We start from the raw sequence: 13,114 nt of genomic DNA, 5'->3' as shown, positions 1-13,114 counted from the left end.
ATTCCTCAGGGCCTTCCACAGATAACCTTGTTTCCACCACTTTAGGAAGCCACTATGCATTTTCTCCCTCAATGTCCTACTGATCCTAGCCACCTAAAAGATACACACATCCATATCCATATGTACTTACATTGTTTGAGTATATTTGGTTGAGTTGTATACTTTCTTCTAATCAAGATCAAATCTGCCACATGCAATTTTCTCCTCCCTACCTTTCTTTGTTAGTTTAGCTTCATTTTTTTAAAATCCAAAACTTCCATCTTGCCTTTCCCAGCAAATCTATCGATTAACTCTTCTTTCTAGTGTCTTAATCTCTTTTGCTTGACTGGATGTAACCATAGTTTATTAAAAAAAAAACAAAAACAAAAAAACTTTGTTATCTTATTCCCCTCCTCAAAAAAAAAAAATTCCTCACCTGGCCATGTTTTCTTTTCTGGCTCTTCTCTCTGCTTATCTTCAGTCTTGCCTGAATAATCTTTATTCCAATTTGCTAAAACAGTAGTCAACATTTACTGTCTCAACTTGCCCATCTCTGGCCTTTGCAGTCTGACTTTTGCCCTCATCACACTTTAAAGTATTCTGAAAAAACATGATCATTTACTTCTAAATTCCCAAATTCAGTAGCTACTTTTTTAATACACTTCTTATTTATCCTCTTTGCTTTTCATACTCTCAACTACCCTCTCTACCTTAAAATCGTGCTCTCTCTTGGCGTCTGAAAACCATTCATGTGTTCAAAAAGTATTTGAACATCTATTACATTCCATGTACCATGCTGGTTGATATGGATACAAGAATGAGTAATTTCTTTCCTTTAAGGAAAGAAATTATTATTATTAGTTACTTCCGGGCAAGACATAATAGGTAAAAAGAGAATTATAATCCTACATGTTAAGTATACACAGTTTAAGATGCCATTCAAATATCATGCAGGCTACCTTTCATGATCACCTCTTTTGTGATCACTCTTTAGAGACAAGATGGCTACCCTTTCTCAAAATTTGGCTTGAGAATGATGGTTCCACACAGGCACAAGGAAGGTTTGAAAATGTTTGTTACTTACATAATCAGCTTTCTGGGGATAGTGGGTGGGCCTCCTACCCTCATAAAAAAAAAATGATTTGAGAGACCAAGAGAAGGAGACTAGCTTGAGATTTTTATGGTGGTTAGTGGGTGTGGCTAGGGAAAGTGTTCTTGAACCTCTCATAACAAAGAAAGAAGCACTCAAGCCTTCCTATAAGTTTGCCCAGATGTGGGGCAGAGGGGAAAAGAAAGGTGTTTGGTTTAAAAGCTGTCAGCAGTAGTCAAATAATGGAGTTAGAGTCTTTATTACAATTCACCCAATTTACATTAGATGCCTACCCATTCCCTCCTCTAAGGTTACACTGACAGTATTTCATGATACCTTTTCATTTGTGTCATTTTAAAGGCATCAGCTATATAGTAATCATTGTTGTATCCCTGGTTCATTAAATGTTATGTTTAATATGTGTTTGTTGAAGAGATGAATGAAATGCTGTCAATCCAAATTAACACTATGTAAAAATATTAAAAACCTAGGAATTAACTAAGGAAAAGAGGTTTGCATCTATCTTCAATGGACTCAGAAGGCCAGTGTGTTTAGGACAGAATAAACAAGGTCAGTAACTTGAAGTAAATCTGGAGAGGTAAATAGAAATTTCTTCATGAAAATGTTGCTGTCTCTATGGAACAATATAAGCCTGCCAGTTTCCAGTCACAATTACACTGCAGTGTCCTAACCTTGACTCCCAGAGAACTAATCTCTAGTTTCAAGTGGAGTAAGTAGGTGTCTCTATGATGACATCTGAGAGGGAATCAGAAGTTTCAATTCTCCAAATACCTTGCCAATTTGTGACGATTCTCAAAATTTTTACTGATAAAACTCTTTTCCAGCAAAGCATTAATTCCATATGTCATCAGTAAAAATACTATAAAATGAAAAGAGAAAATTAAGATATTAACTTGCTATTACAATTGACTATATTTTATTGCCTACCAAAAACCCTGACTTGCTTGGGTAAATAGAACTTACACATTGGATAAACAGAAATGTGATCTTTTTTTAGTAGTCAGTTGTACTGTGTTAATTATCCATTTCTTCTTAACAAACTACTACAAAACATAGTGAATTATCATTTCTCATGATTCTATTTGTCGGCTGGATTCTGCTGGGCTCCCCTGGGTTCACTCATGTTGCTGCATCCAGCTGGTGAGTTAGCTGAGGGCTGGGCTCACCTGGGATCACATGGATGGCTGGGCTTCTTCACAAGCCTAGAGAAGTCATAGGATTCCAAGAGAATGAAGGCAGCGGGTGCAAGGCTCTTAAGGCCTATGCTCAGGAACTCAAAAAAATGTCACTTCCACCACATTTCTTCCACCACAAGGCCAGTTAAATTTTAAGGGAATGGAGAAATAGACTTTATCTCTGGATGGGAGGAGTGGCAGAGCCACTTTGCAAAGGGATGTGCATAATGTTTTAACCATCAAACAATGTATCAGAGTCTACCTCTGGTCACACAAATTATTCACATTCCTTCAACATGCAAAATATGCTCACTCACATCCAAGGACTCCAAATTCTCACCCTAATTATAGCATCAGGTTTTGAGTTCAGTATCTCATAACCAGTGTCTGGTTCTGTGTGGGTGAAGCTCCTCAGGTCCAGTTCCTCAGGTGCAGCTTCTTTTGATTCTAAGAGCTGGGAACTAGAAATACAAATGATCTTCCAGGCACACACCGCAGTATACAATGGTAAGAGAGGGGCAGAATAACCATAATAGACACTCCTATTCAGAAAAAAGTAAGAATGGAGCAATGGGAATATTCAACACCCACATCTTGCTTTCTAATTCTATTAAGCAATAGAAGGAACCAGAGCTCCTTGGAGAGACGACTGGTTCTAGTCCATTAAAAAAAACCTGAAAAACTTAGAGGGTCAAAGACCCCCAGTTCATTTTCAAAATACCTGAGAGTACACCTGAAAACTGTCAAGGTCATCAAATGCAAAGACTAAGATACCATCACAGAGGAAACAGAAGAGTCGTGATGACTGAATGCACTGTGGTATCTTGCAAAATATTCTGAAACAGAACATTAGGACAGCGGGGGAAATAGTGAAAATGTTCACTATTTAATAATGAAACACTGTGGAGTTTCATTATTAGTAGTGTTATTACTATATTACTATATTGTAATTACAATACTCGTTCCTTAGTTGTGACAAATGCTTCATGGTTGTGTATAATGTTAATAGGTTGGGAAAGTAGATGAGGAGTATATGGGAATTCTTTATTATCTTTGCAGCTTTTCAGTAAATATAAAAGGAATCTAAAATTTTTTAAAACTTTAAGAAAAAAAAACAAAGAGACTAATAGTGGGAAGCACATAGCAGTCATGATTTTCTTGTAATTTTGAAAAACAATTGGGTACATGTCACCAGCTTTCCCTCCTCTGGGAGCAAGGCAAGTTCCTTAATTAGGGTCAAGTTCTGCAGCCTGGGAGTGATTCTCAAATCCATTGTTCTTGGATCTTGACTTCAGCTTCAGACTTTTTGGTTCTGCTGTCTAAGAAGTCTTCTCTTTTTGATAGAAATAGCTGCTTTTGCAGTTGAGTAGCTGTCTTAGCCTGCATTATTTTTCACAGAAAGTTAAAGTTCCAGAGGCCTTTTTTTTTCCTGTTTCCATTCCTTTTGGTCCAAGGAGGCAGGGTTTGCATCAATATCATTCTCTTCAAATTGTCATGAATCTTATTGGGGTTGATGCCATGCCCCAAAAGTGATATAAGTAATTCTTTTTTTTTTTTTTTTTTTTTTTTTTGTGGTATGCGGGCCTCTCACTGTTGTGGCCTCTCCTGTTGCAGAGCACAGGCTCCGGACGTGCAGGCTCAGTGGCCATGGATCACAGGCCCAGCCGCTCTGTGGCATGTGGGATCTTCCCGGACCGGGGCATGAACCCGTGTTCCCTGCATCGGCAGGCAGACTCTCAACCACTGCGCCACCAGGGAAGCCCAATAATTCTTTTTGGAACAGATCTCTATCTACTTTGATCATCTAAAACTGCTGTGGGACAACACACTTGATTTTTAGAAAACCTTTGACTGATTAGGGGTCAACTAGCCACCACCTTTAGTCTTTCTGAGATCTTAGCAAGGGGTTTTATAACTTCATATTTAAATAGATATTTATATTTATATATATTTATAGATCATCTCTTACATGAGAATCTTCTACAGGATGGAAATGTGAATTGGTTTTATATTTTAACCAAGCAATTCTTAGCTTTTCTATATCTCCTTTACATTCTGCTTTCAAACTGAACATTTCTCTCTTAACTCAACTCTCCTTTCCCTCACCTTACAAGATGCACCTACAAACAAAAACGAAAACCAAATGGCATTTTCAGTGCTACCTGACACTCTCCTTAGCCAGATCCATAAATTCATTTTCTATATTCAAATTCCTGCAGACAATATTCTCTGTTGTTCTGCCACTATGTAACTCAGTTGCATTCTTACTAGTCTCCAACAACACTTCCTCACTTCTCTTCCAGCCCCCACTAATAAGCCTCCTTCCAGCCTCTATTTTCTCCTCTCCCCGACCTGACAACTCCCACTTCCCAATCTGTGACCCAAACAACTAGTTGCCTCACCTTGTTGGAGGACAGAGGGAACAAAAAGTGCCCACTAAACTGAGCATCATAGCCATATAATCAATGGGTCAGTTGAGTAACTTACAGAGTGAGATCAAGATCAGGCAGACAATGATCCAGAAGCATTCACAGCTGCACTCCACACTACCAAGTGGCCATTGGGATAATTTCATAGTTAACCTAGGGTATGGAGGTGGGTGTTTGGAAACAGAATGTACATTCCTAAGTCAAAGTTTATGAATTGATAACTAGTCTCGTGGGCACTGGGAATATGTCAGTGAAATTTTTTATCATTGTTTGGGGACTAATAGACCATAGAGGCTACTTGATCCTAATGATTAACAAACAATATATATTAACTACAATGCCCTTGATGACAGAGAGTGATTTACTCACAATACAGTCTTGAGTAGAGTCAGTGAAAGGACAGAAGAAACTGTAAGGGCCCAAGATGGTGTCAGTTATGCTAACAGCCATACATGCCCCATCTCATGAATTTCATAGCAAAATTCTTTGGTCAGGATATCCACATAGCATCCTATTTCTTTCCATGATTAGGAGTGGAAAGGCACATCAAGGAGAAACAAATTTAAAAAAAAAAAACTAATCCAAGCCACTGTTGATAAAACAATATAACATGTCCAGAGATTATTCTCTTCTTCACCTTGACCAATGTTAAGAGGAGGCAAAATCAATATTGAAAGTGACAAAGTAATTGAGGATATAAAGAGCTGGTTGTATTTCTAGGTTATAAGATACACCTGATTGATTCATTTTATAAGAGTGTTGGAAGGTGAAGATATTGAATAATACCCTCCCAAATGAGAAGAAAATTTGATACCAAAAAATGAGGCAGGCAACTCCATAAAATGCAATTATGAAGATTATTGTGGGTAACTTAAATATAAGGAGGATTGGGCTGACGATGGTCCAGAGGCATTTTGCAGCTGCACTCTGTGCTGAAAAGGGTACAGGTGTATCTAAAGGGGTCAAAGCTAAAAGTAGAATCTGACTATTAGGGAGAGACACATCTGCACCCCCCACCAGGGGTCTCATGGCCACTATCTGCATCAGCAAAAGGCATTCTTCAGTTTTCATATCAGATAAAGGCAGAGTAAATATTGATAGGGAACTTATCTGGCTTGGGTACATTACTTATGAGTAGGCTAAAGGTCAGTCATGTGGAAGGGGGTGGGGCTAGGACTGGGGCCGAAGATGGAGCTGACAAATTGGAGTCAGTGTGGTTCAGCCACACAGGAGTGTGTCTAAAATGTTAAAGGGTGAAATATAAATGTTCATTTATTGATTACCTCCTGTGTCAGCACTGTTTTAAATACTTTAAAGTATTATAATAATTTAATACTTAAAGCAATGCTACGATGTAGAAAATTTTCCCCAAAGTTCATCTTTTTAAACTCTGGTTAAGATGACCAAGAATCTGAATATTCTTCTTTGAAAATTCCATGAATATCCACATTTTCTCCTCTGTTTTAATCTTCATGTGTATCTATTTATTCTAAGGGCAAAATTAGCTGGATTTATACACAATTTTGCTTTAGTTTATGCTTTTTCCCCTTCTGTATAATTGGTTTATACCTAGGGTTACTTTCTGAAAGTTATGGAGCTATAGAGCTTGAAATCATTAGTTTTCAAAGCATAAGGACAAATTCAGAGATAAAAATCTTAGACTATCTAGGAGACAAGATATATTTAAGAATCTCTTATGTTCATTTTTCCTATATGTATAAAATAAAGATGGGATTGGGAGAAAATATGAGATAATATTACAATGCTGTGGTGTATTAATGGTTTTGTGAAGACATTTTATGTAATTTTTTTCCTAGCATAGAAATATGCTCAGTTCCAAAAATATGGGACATGCTATATCACCAAAAAAAATATTTAGAAGCCAGTATGCAAGTAGTCTCTATTTCTTTAAATTTCCCCAATATCCCAAAGGTCAATGACTATGAGGAAGATAGTAGCATAAGGACATGACCTAAAGTCACAAATAAATGATGTATGGGAAACAATATCAAGTAGTCACACTATATGTGGTTTTGCTTTTGGCAGTGGAAACTGTCCCAGTCAACTTGGATTGCCATAACAAAATACCACAGTCTGGGTGGCTTAAACAGTAGGAATTTGTTTATCAGAGTTCTGGAGCTTGAACGTTCCAGGTCAAGGTGACAGAAGGGTCGGTATCTGGTGAGAGCTCTCTCCTTGGGTTTGTTTGTTTCTTTTTTTTAAAATAGATCTTTATTGGAGTATAATTGCTTCACAATACTGTGTTAGTTTCTGGGGTTTTGATGTCTGCTTTCTCACTGTGTCATCACACAGCCTTTCTTTGGTGCCTACCATCAGAGAGAGAAAGAGGAAGCAAGCTCTGTGATGTCTCTTTTTATAAAGGCACAAATCCCATCATGAGGGCTCCACTCTAAAGACCTCGTCTAAACTCATCTAGACCTCACCTAAACCTCCTAAAGGCCCCACCTTCAAATACCATCACATTGGAAGTTAAAGCTTCAACATATGATTTGGGGGTGGGGTGGGGGAAACAATTCAGTCCATAGAAACTTCATTGCTTTCTCTTGAAAAAAAAACCCAACATATATCATAGTAGCTTAAAGTTAGAAACCTCAGTAAAATAGAACGATGATTCCTTTCAGGTTCTAACCAAAGCCCCATCTAACAAAGCCCCCTTATCTTTCATGTGGCTTTAACCCATACTGAGGTATTAAAACAGGGTGAGATTTTTATTCCTTGGGCTTGTATACAGCGAGAGCTATATATTGTGGAAACTATACATCTTGCCTTTTCCTTTCTTGATCTACTTTACTCCAAGTTGCTGAGGAGCTACTAAGCTGAATGTAGCTGATGAACACTTGAGAGCAGTAGTGGTAAAGCAAAACTGAAAAGGATTGTGTATTGGCCAAAATTGTGAAAGATTATTAAAAAAAAAAAAAAAACACGAAACAATCTTAAATGTGTCCCAAATTGATTCTATGAATCTGTGAGATTGTCAAATGGGCATATAATGGATAAGGTCATGGTCTGAAGTCCTACAGAATTGGCTTTGGATTTTACCATAGGCATTTATTAGTTGTGTGGGCAAGGGCATATTGTCCTCCGTAAGCTCACAGGAAGATCATTCATTAAATGAGATAATTAATGCAAGACATTTAACACATTCTTTCATCTAATGAATGTTTATTGAGTACCAACCATGCACCACATTCCTTGTTATGTGCTGTGTATTGACTGGTGACTGAAAAGGAGCTGGAACCTGACCTTAAGATCTTTTACTGCAGTAAGACAAAAATAAGGCAAATAAATACTTACAAATTGAGAAAGTGCCCTGAGGAACTAAGCAAGTCACCACCATGATAGAGAATAACACAGCTGGAAGGAAGAGGGGAGAGGAGGGATTGGGAAGGAGGAGGGGAGAGGAGGGATTGAGTGAGACAATTGGGAACCTAACGCTTATTAGAGGAGATGATTTTTAAGTGAGAAGTCATGGAGAAGAGGGAGAAACCCCCAAAAAAGCAAGTTTAGGGTAGGTGAAGCTGACACAAGAGGACTCCAAAGAGGAAAACTCAGCTGCAAGAAAAATCTCAAGTGTTAAAACATTGAAAGGACAACAGTATGGCTTGGGGGTGATGGTGTGGGTGTTGACAACAGAGCCTGGCATGAAGGAAGCATTTACAAATGCTTTTAGCTTTTATTCTTGACATTTTTATGAGAAAGAAACAAGGTAATGTATGAAAACCATCTAGTAGAGTGCTTGAAACATATTGGGTGCTCAATCAACAGAAGTGATTACTGTCTTTTATTATTTTTAACAGTACTAGTGGCTTTGTTATTTTCTGAAAAACAGATCTCACTTCGAGTGTCCCCTTTTGATAATGCTCTTATCTGTCTGTCTTTCTGTCAGTCTCTGTGACTCTCCCTATTGCTTTTATACTTACCTTCAGAGCATTTATATTAAGCTATTGTATCCTCTAGATATTCCACACATAGTTGGTAGTCTCTGTGGAATATGTGTTTCTCTAATACATTTATATTATTTATTCCAACCAAAGATGTTTTGCTTTATTTGCTAAAACATATTTTAGAGAGAAATGACTAAACAAAAATTTAAAATCAAGTTAGTTTGATAAGATACCCTATATTTGGTATTGAGAGCAGTGATCATTACTGTGATTATCTGGAAAAAAAATAGAAGCTTTGCTCTAGTGAGTGGGATTTGGGAACCCCCAAAAGTATTTGTCCCTCTCCAGCTTATAGGGAGGCCTGCTATTCTCCACAAGCTATCATGAATGAGTGATTTGAGATTCTGGATTCTTCAGAGCTTCTTCCAAATGAACAAAAGACAGTCATGCTTGGAGTATTGGTGGCATTTAGTCAGCCCTTTAATGTGATTCTAATGGTGTGTGTGTGTGTGTGTATGTGTGTGTGTGTGTGAAAATTAACAGTAAATTCATTATGAAAACCCATTTACCACAGGGTTGACACCAGCAAAAGCCTGAGGCAGCTCAGGGAATTCTAGGACACGCCATCTGTTTCAGTGAACATAACTCGGGTCTTCCACAACCGTGCTCGCTCACTGGGGCTTAATAGCTTCTTGCACAGCTCCTTTTTTCCTCAGGACATACACATTCAGACACAGAAGACCATAAAGGCCAAATGTCTTCTTTAATCCTCTGAGGTTTAGCTAGCTAAAAGGAAACTGTCAAGAGCCATAGCAGCTGGCTATGTGAAAATAAAATAATAACAATAATAATAATAATAATAATAATAATAATAATAATAATAATAAAAGAAGAAGAAGGAGAAAGAAAAGAAGTTAATTTGCTGATTTAATTCATTTAAGATTCTCTTTTTCTCTGTATTGTTGCTTTTGTGTCTGATTTTTATGCATATTTAAAATAGAAGGTATAATTTGATTATACCTACATTGTTATGATTTACTCTTCAGAACTTTGCTGAAGTGTAAATGGCCTCACATACTAATTGGGTGTGCTTCCTGTGGCATGCATAAACTGACTTAGAAACTAACATATGCTGTTATTACTCATAATGGATCAGCTTTGTCTGAAATATTTGTGCCCAAAATTACCATTTGGCATGTTTCCAAATTCAAATCCACCTTCTGCCCTGAGATGAAATTCAAGGATTTGTTTTCTGTTTTATATATTTTGGAGAGGCTGCTTTCACTGCTGCAATAAGGCGTGTTCAGTGTTTACATTATAATGACTATTTATGGAGGTTTAATATGTTGTTGCAAATCACATCCGACGGAAACTTGGCAAGTGGTGCAGAGATGTGGGACCACATTCAACTATATTTAACATCATATAAGGCAGTTGATCTTTTGAAAATCTATGGTGTTAAATGATATTTAGCATAATCTTACATACTTTTTTCATCTTTTGCTTTGTAGAAGTTAAAAATTGTTCTGAGACTTACAGTAACTTTGCCAACAATTTACTAAGGTGAAGGGGCAATGAGAGAATCTAAAATCAACCTACTTGTTTTTTAACTGCTAATGCTTTGTGGATTGTTATTGGACTTTTGTATTTTTGTATCATCATTTACCACATCATCCTGTTGCTGAGTAGAAGATGGAAGAAGAAACTGACCTGGAAAAAAACATGTGTAGATGAGAAAGGGTAACACAATAGCCAAAATGAAATGGTCAGTCTGTATTACAAGAGCAGTTTATACTATACTATACCAGTTAAATTCTAAAGTCTAAACTTCTAGACAGGTAGGAAGAGAAGAAGTTTCTTCATCATTTCATAAACTTTAATTTGTAAAAAGGTCGAATCAGAATTAGATTATGTAAACAATAGCATCTCCAGTTAGTGTTTAACTTCAAAGGAAGATTGTTGTTTCTTGAAAATAACATTGTCAGGGAAAGCAATTGGCCAGGGGCCCTGAGTGTCCCTGAATATTCTTGCCATGTGTATAAACTGCAAGGTTTATCCATCTCCTGATTCTGAGCAGTCTTCATAGTTAGCCACTTGGGCCACTAAGCAGGTTCGGATGACCACAAAATGGCCTCATTCCCTCGTGGAGTAGGACTGGCTTGTTTGCTGCTTGCTCAAGGATTGCTTGTCCCTTGGCTCTAGGTATCCATTTGGGCCCATGCTGTTGCCCATGGGACTTGGGAACCTGGGATCTGGCACCACTATGCTGATGTCCCTGCTGTGTGCTCTGCTGTGAGTGATAAACTGTCTCATCTACATTCGGTGTCTATGGAATGGTAGCAAGTTTGTTCCCTCCCTTCTTATAAGGTTGAGATTCCTCCCTGACAAATATATTTTGAAAGATCCTCCCTGCCATCCAAGTTTTTCTCCTAATTATTTAAAAATTGTACATTGGTAAACGAAGTACAATAAACAATGGAAGTTATTTTACATAGATAATACAGACACCACTCTTATTTTTAAAAATCATTGTATAACTTTTATTAGAACAGGGTTAAAGATATCTCCCATTTATTGGTGTCTATTATGTACATTTTTCTCAATATCCTTATAAGGTCAGTATTATTATTATTACATACCAGGGAAGTTAGATGTAGCTAACTCAATAACTTGGCCATGTCAGATAGCTTTTAAACCCAGTTCTGACTGACTCCTAATCCAGTGTTCACAAAGTCTAAATTCAGCTGCCTTAAGACGAAAGACTGCTTTAAATAGTTTATATTAGTTTTATTTCCTGATATAAATTTCATGTGCTAAAACATTTATTCTCAGGAATTCAGTCTTTCACTTCCTGGTGTGGCTCTTGTACCCTTTTCATTTTATTGCTCTGTTGTTCTGAAATCATAAGTTGTACATAAGTTATACATTTGAAATAAGTCATAATTTGAACAAACTTCACTGTCATTGGGCCTAGGCTGTTTCTAATAAATAAGGTAGATGTTTCAAATAAACTTGATTGTTCATATTAGTAAATAACTAGATAGTCCCCAAAAGGTTGAAATGATTTTAAGTAAACTGATTTATGATGCATTTAATTCACCTCAATTTTTTATACAATAGGATCTAGTTTTGTCAGACTCTTTGATGCTATAGATAAATGAGTAGAATCTAGGTTAAGTGAAGGGCCAGATGGTCTGAGGTGGATAGGGTGGAGTATATTTGGGTATATTTGATATCTCATATTTAAGATTTTTCCAGTTGTAATGCTACTACAGTAACATAGTGACAATAAATAAAGCAAAACCAGCTGATTCTACTATCAGACTGATTAAATTTATAAAACTTTACTTACTGTCAAATCCTCTAACTGCATGCAAATAATTAATACATGATTGAACATCTATTGGGGCTCTGTAGTATTTAAGCCAAAACTTCAGAAACAGACTCTAAAATGTACTGGGGGAAATAGCAGTGGTGGACACTTTTGTATACTAATAAGTATACTTCCAAAACGTCGTTTTGGAGAATCACTATCTTCTGTGTTTAAAATGGGAAAGTTTTGAGTAGTTTTAATTCTCAGGCTAGTGCCTGAAGAAAGAAGTGGAAGTTCTAGTTACGTAAGATGGATTCTGACTCTGCATACAGAAATAACCCAGGCTGGCCTGGTTGATTGAATCTACAGCCCTCAGGCATTGCAAGTAAGAAGAAAGCAGGTCTAGGCTCTGTGGGATCTGGAGCTTAAACTATGGGAAGTGACCTCTCAAATCCAGGAAAAGATTATGAAATTAGGTATAAAAATAAGTATTTATTTATACTGAGAAAAAAGTTAAATAACATTTTTTAAATGTAACAAAACTGACAAATATCACAAACACCACCAAACGTAGAAAAAAATATTATTTTTAGTTAATTAACTTCTGGATTCACTTCCATATTTTTTTTTCCCACATCCCGAGGCACACAGGATCTTAGTCCCCTGACAAGGGATTGAACTTGTGCCCCCTGCATTGGAAGCACAGAGTATTAAGCAATGGACCACCAGGGAAATCCCACTTCTATAATGTTTTTAAAACATTTTTTCCCTGCATACTCTTTAATCACCACTTCAAATGACAGTAATTATGTCAATTTTTTCCTTTAAAAATATTTTATTAACTGCAGTATGTATTAGGAGTAATAGTGACAGATGAAAAAATCATAAGCTTACAAATTATAAAAATAATATATTTGGTATCATAATTGTATCTAATACAATACTTGACAATATTTTATTAATGTGACATTCTAATCACAAGATTATTCTGGCTCACTTTTCTACAAGTTCATTAATTAGCTTGGCACAATTTTTACTTTCAGCAACTTCATTTTCAAACAATATAATTGAAAGCAACATCAGTTGCTCTTTTCCAATGCAAGATTGCAAATAGTTTTTGATAATTTGGGATCTCTTAAGAGTATTTTATAGGCTATGACAGTATTGAGATAAATTTCTGACAAATTATTTTGAAATATAAA

This window comes from Mesoplodon mirus (assembly GCF_964341445.2).
Source record: "Mesoplodon mirus genome assembly, chromosome: 16".
Taxonomy (NCBI): domain Eukaryota; kingdom Metazoa; phylum Chordata; class Mammalia; order Artiodactyla; family Ziphiidae; genus Mesoplodon; species Mesoplodon mirus.
This window is presented reverse-complemented; position numbering follows the sequence as displayed.